Raw genomic sequence first — 6,842 nt, 5'->3', positions numbered from 1 at the left:
GCTCCTATTTTGGGTGCATATATATTTACAATTGTTATATCTTCTTCTTGGATTGATCGATGATCATTTTGTAGTGTCCTTCTTTGTCTCTTGTAACAGTCTTTATTTTATTTATTTAATTTTATTTTTAAAATTTTTATTTTATATTGGAGTATAGTTGATTAACAATGTTGTGTTAGTTTCAGGTGTACAGCAAAGTGATTCAGTTATACATATACATGTATCTATTCTTTTTCAAATTCTTTTCCCAATTAGATTGTTATAGAATATTAAGCAGAGTTCCCTGTGCTATACAGTAGGTCCTTGTTGGTTATCCATTTTAAATATAGCAGTGTGTACATGTCAATCCCAAACTCCCTAACTATCCCTCCTGCCACTCTTCCCCCCCTGGTAACCATAAGTTCATTCTCTAAGTATGTGAATCTCTTTCTGTTTTGTAAATAAGTTCATTTGTATCATTTTTTAAGATTTCACGTATAAGCAATGTCATATGATATTTCTCTTTCTCTGTCTGACTTACTTCACTCAGTATGACAATCTCTAGGCCCATCCATGTTGCTGCAAGTGACATTATTTTATTCTTTTTAATGGCTGAGTAATATTCCATTGTATATATGTACCACATCTTTTTTATCCATTCTTCTGTCGATGGACATTTAGGTTGCTTCCATGTCTTGACTATTGTAAACAGCACTGCAATGAACATTGTATCCTTTTGAACCATGTTTTTCTCCAGGTATATGCCCAGGAGTGGGATTGCAGGATCACATGGTAGCTCTCTTTTTAGTTTCTTAAGGAACCTCCAAACTGTTCTCCATAGTGGCTGCACCAATTTACATTCCCACCAACAGGTTCCCTTCTCTCCACACCCTGTTCAGCATTTATTGTTTGTGGATTTTTAACAGTCTTTATTTTAAAGTCTATTTTGTCAGATTTAAGTATTGTATTTTGGCTTTCTTTTAATTTCCATTTACGTGTAATATCTTTTTCCATCCCCACACTTTTATTCTGTGTGTCATTAGATCTGAAGTGAGTCCCTTGTAGGCAGCATATATACGGGTCTTGTTTTGTTTAATCCATTCAGGTACCTTATGTCTTTTGACATAAACATCTAGTCCATTTATATTTTAAGTAAGTATTGATAGGTATGTACTTTTTGCCATTTTGTTAATTGTTTTGGGGTTGTTTTTGTAGTTCTTTTTTTTTTCTTCTTTTGCTGCCTTCCCTTGTGATTTGATGGCTACCTTTATATTGTGTTTGGACTCCTTTTTCTCTATTTTTGTATCTATTTTTGTATCTGTTACAGGTTTTTGTTTGTGGTGACCATATATATATGTGTTTATTTTAAGTTGGTGATCTCTTAAGGTTGAATGCATTCTTACAACACTGCATTTTTACTCACCCGCTGTTGCCCTGTGCATGCTTAATGTTTTTGACATCATATTTTACATCTTTTTATGTATCCCTTAATTACTTATTGTGGATAAAGATGATTTTTACTACTTTTGTCTTCAGTCTTCCTACTAGCTTTATAAGTAATTGATCTCCTACCTTTACTGTATGTTTGCCTTTACCAATGGAATTTTTCCTTTTATAATTTTTATATTTCTAATTCTGGTCTTTTCTGCTTAGAGAAGTCCCTTTGACATTTCTTGTAAGGTGGGTTTAGTGGTGCTGAGCTCTTTTAGCTTCTGCTTGTCTGTAAAACTCTTTATCTTTCCTTTATATCCGAATGACAGCTTTGACAGGTAGAGTTTTCTTGGTTGTGATTTTTCCTTCATCACTTTTTCTTTAATAATTTTTTTTTTTTTTTTTTTTTGGCTGCGACGTGTGGCTTGTGGGATCTTAGTTCCCCGACCAGGGATTGAACCCAGGCTCTCGGCAGCGGGAGCATGGAGTCCTAGCCACTGAACTGCCAAGGAACTCCCTCCTCTCATCACTTTTAATATACCATGCCACTCCCTTCTGGCCTGCAAAGTTTCTGCTGAAAAGTCAGCTGATAGTCTTATGGGAGTTCCCTTGTGTGTAACTAGCTGCTTTCCTCTTGCTGCTTTTAAGACTCTCTCTTTATCTTTAATTTTTGCCATTTAAATTACAGTGTATCTTGGTGTGGACCTCTTTGGGTTAATCCTGTTTGGGACTCCCTGTGCTTCCTGGAACTGGATGTCTGTTTCCTTCTCTCAGCTTAGGAAAGTTTTCAGCTATTATTTCTTCAGATAAAGTCTCTGTTCCTTTCTCTCTCCTACCTCTAGGACCCTTATAATGTGAATGTTCCTACTCTTGATGTTGTCCCAGAGGTGTCTTAAAGTATCCTCATTTAAAAATGTCTCTTTTCTGTTCACCTTCAGTGATTTCCACTACTCTGTCCTCCAATTCACTGAGCTGTTCCTCTGTATCATCTGATCTACTGTTGATTCCTTCTAGTGTATTTTTATTTCAGTTATTGTGTTCTTTAGCTCTGTTTGGTTCTTCTTCATATTTTCTTTTTGTTAAATTTATCACTATGTTTCTCTATTCTTCACCTGAGTTCATGAAGCATCTTTATGATCATTACCTTGAACGTTTTATTGGGTAGACTGCTTATCTCCACTTCATTTAGTTCTTTTTCTGATGTTTGTCTTGTTTATTCATTTGGAATATATTTCTTTGTCTCCTCATTTTGCCTAATTCTCTGTTTATTTCTATGTATTCAGTAGATTGGTTATGCTTCCCAATCTTGGAGAAGTGGCCATATTAGAGACATCCTATGGGGCCTAGCAGCACGTTCCCCTCTGGTCTTCAGAGATATATGCTTTAGGGGTACCCTTATGTGGGCTGTGTGGGCCCTTCTTTATGGTGGGGCTGACTATTGTGGGTGTGCTAGTAGACGGGGTTTGACCACCACCCGCCCCCAGCCAGGTTGGCTGCCAGGCTCACCTTGTGCAGCAGATGCTGACCTGCTGGTGGGTGGGGATAGGTCTCAGCATGGCTGGCTGTGTGGCCTTGTGGGTCCTGGGGCCAGTGTTGGCTCTCTGATGGTCAGGGCTGGGTCCCTTGTAGGCTGGCTGTGGGGCCGAGGAGGGTCGGGGCTGGTGCCAGCCCACTGGCACTGGGTGGGCCGGTAAGCCCCTGGTGCTAATAAGCTAGCAGGAGGACTCCAAAGTGGTGCTTACCAGTACCAGTGTCCACATGGTGGAATGAGCTCCCCAAAATGGCTGCCACCAGTGTTTATGTCCCCAGGGGGAGTCCCACTAGCCTCTTGCCTCTTTGGGAGGCTCTCCAAGATCAGCAAGTGGGTCTGACCCAAATTCCTTTCAAATGACTGCTTCTGCACAGGGATTTGGAGTATGTGAAATTTTGCATGTGCCCTTTAAGCTATTTACCAGAGCCCTCTGGCTCTCCCATATACAAGTTCTGCTGGCCTGCAAAGCCAGGTGTTCTGGGAGCTCATCTTCCCAGTGCAGGAACCCCTGGCTGGGGAGCCCCATGTGGGGTTTGGAACTCTTGCTCCTTGGAGAGAACCTCTGTAGTTGTGGTTATCCTTCCAGTTGTGGGTCACTTACCCCAGGGGTATGGCTCCTGAGTTTACTACATCTCCACTCCTCCTACCCATCTCATTGTGATTTTTTTTTTAACTTATTTATTTTTGGCTGCATTGGGTCTTCATTGCTGCGTGCGGGCTTTCTCTACTTGAAGTGAGTGGGGGCTACTCTTTGTTGTGGTGTGCGGGCTTCTCATTGCGGTGGCTTCTCTTGTTGCAGAGCACAGGCTCTAGGCACACGGGCTTCAGTAGTTGTGGCATGTGGGCTTCAGTAGTTGTGGCTCACAGGCTGTAGAGCACAGTCTCAGTAGTTGTGGCTCACGGGCTTAGTTGCTCTGCCGCATGTGGGATCTTCCCGGACCAGGGATCGAACCCGTGTCCCCTGCATTGGCAGGCGGATTCTTAACCACTGCACCACCAGGGAAGTCCTCATTGTGATTCTTTATAATTTTAGTTGGGAAATCTTTTCTGCTAGTCTTCAGGTCATTCTCATCAATAGCGTCTCTGTAAATAGTCGTAATATTGGTGTGCCCATGGGAGGAAGTGAGCTCAGGGTGAGCTCACCTCTTCCTACTCCATCATCTTAGCTACACCTCCTCATTTCTGGAAAATCTTGAGTTTATGAAAGCAAAATGTCTGTTGATAACATAGATGGTAGTCAGGCGTGAGGAAGAGACGGCTGACCATTGGCTCTTTGGTATAGTTTGGGGAAAGGTTTTTGCCACTGGAAAGCAGAGGAAAGAAAGATGATGAGTCTCCATTAGTCAGTTCATGGTTATGATAGGAATCCCTTGGTCTAAGCTAGTGTCCTTCTGTAACACGTAAGGAAACTGAGGCCTAGTGAGAGTAAGCCTTCTTACTTGAAGTATTTATTGAGCACCTACGAGTATATATTGTAAATGCTTGGGATTCATTAATGAGCAAAACAGGTGCTAAGGCCCCACCAGCAGGGGCAGGATGGGTGTTGGAAGCCAGGTGTCTTAAATGCCCATTGCTGTATTGCTCAGGGCCAAAAGGACCGTAGCTTTAAGGTTATTTAAAATTCATGTAATGTAACTATTATGACTGGAATCCATCAGAGGTTTGCCTGGTTGCTTTGAGAGATATTGGGAGATTCTGAAACAATCCTTTTGCCTTGTGAATCTGATTGACCTCCAGGCCATTGATAATATCTGCTGACTACCTCCCATATCCCAACCCGCAATCTTGCCTTGTCTTTTTCTCCTCTCAGGTTTTTTCTACCCTGTAAAGGGGAGGGAGCCAGAGCTGACAAATTAAGTCTCATTTCTCCTTTCAAACAATACTTGAAAGGGAAATAACCCATTTGGTAGGTAGGTAGGTATCTTTAGGAATTTGCCTTAAGTTGACAGGTTACTTTTGAACAAAACGTGAAAAAAGGGATTGAGAACTATTTTGAACAACCATATCTAAATGTTCATAACAAAGAGTTTGTCACATTCTTTTTGGAGAAAGATATCTTTTCTAATGATGCTACCATTATTTAAAACACTTTGGAATTCTTCCTATCTTACTGGTTTCAGAACCACTTCATAAGTTACACAAGAAGGTTGGTGTCATTACTTCATAGGAAGATTCCAGTTGATCAAAAGACCATTTACCTTATTTTCCAGATCTGGCTCTGAATGTCTTTGTCTATTCTCCAAATCAAATCTACCCATAAATGATGAAAAGTTGTCACCACTGAGTCTATGTCATAAACTAAAGGGAAATTTAAAAGAGGTGTTCAGAAATATTTTGAATAAAGGCGATATTGTTGGAGTAAAATTACAGACTCCCGAGGTGTCTAGTTGGAAAAGGTATACCCTTTATTTTGTCAGGTATTGAATCAACTACTCTATGAGCAGTCCAAATATATATTCAGGTAATCTGCCCTATTCAAATCTAAGTGAGTATTTTTTAAAATTGAAAAAATTTTAACTATTATTTTTATTGAATGAAAGATTCTTTAAATTCTACTATGCTTTACAATTTTCAAAAGTTTCATACACAAGATTTCATATAATCCCATAATAACCCCATATTTAATCCCCTACCCCTATAATGCCCCTCCCCCTCACTCTCCCCACTGGCAACCACCAGTCTGTTCTCTACATCTGCTAGTCTGCCTGCTTTTTGTTTTATTCACTAGTTTGTTGCATGTTTTAGATTCCACACATAAGTGTGGAAATCTTTACTTAACTTTGTTCCATTAACATTTCTCATTTTTTAATGAAACACCTGTTAATGTCCTTCAGAACATTAGTTTGAGAGACATACCATTAAACTGATTATTTCTATCACAGATTGAAGGGGCTGTTCTAGAATTTGATGAAGTTAAGAAATGTTATACAGTTAAACATGTCCATTCCCAGCTCGTAAAAATATTCCAGAGAAGCTAATTCTAATGCTAGAATCAGAATCTGGCAAGGATGAAATGATGTAGAAGTTGGCAAGAGGTTATGCTATGGTAATTAAAAGGTTTTTCCATGTTAAGCACAGATCATTTTCAGAAAACGCTGAGAAGTATTTGTTTTGAATTCCAAGGAAAATTAAAGAAAATGTAATTACAATATACTCAAAATGTACTTCAATTTTGAATAATCTCTCTAGGGATATTATATAAATGTAGTATTTGATCTTTTGCTTCAAGATAATATTTATGGCTGCTGTGAAAAGAGAGAGAGATTTACAGTAATGATATCAGTGTTATTTTACATTAAATACACTAATGCCAAATTGGTTATTACCAGAGTCAAATTAGCATACCAGGAGCAGATGGAATGGAAACTTCTGGAAATGAAGACTAAAAACAGCCATGGGAGCTGGCCCTCCCTTCTGGAGTTTCTGTACAGCATCATTCCTCCTTGGAATCCCGACTCCTCCGCAGTCCCACCATGCTGTTCTCCCTGTCTATGTGGATTGACATATTGTCCAAAGCTTAAGTTTTATCACAGTTACCACCTCCTCCATGGAGTCTTTTCTGATCTTCTCCAGGGGCCTGTTACTGCACTGGGGAGTTTTGTATTTCTGTTTGTCTTATGACATTTCATTCTGCCTTGGTTATGGTATATGTTAATCTTGTCAAGACCATTTCATGCAACCCACACGCCACCTTGAAATCCTTGTTTGCATCTCTTATATTTAGCCAACACACAGCTAGTGTCCAGTATTTATGAAATGAATAGTGAAAAAAAAAAAACCCCAAACACCCAGCTACTTCCTATAAGTACTCTCATAGCGAGAGCAACTGGTAAAAACAAAATGGGCATCTGAGGACAGTCCCCTCATTGTTCTGTGTTGGCATTAGCATTAATGGTCTCCC

This window comes from Balaenoptera acutorostrata, chromosome 2 (genome assembly GCF_949987535.1).
Source record: "Balaenoptera acutorostrata chromosome 2, mBalAcu1.1, whole genome shotgun sequence".
NCBI classification, from domain to species: domain Eukaryota; kingdom Metazoa; phylum Chordata; class Mammalia; order Artiodactyla; family Balaenopteridae; genus Balaenoptera; species Balaenoptera acutorostrata.
This window is presented reverse-complemented; position numbering follows the sequence as displayed.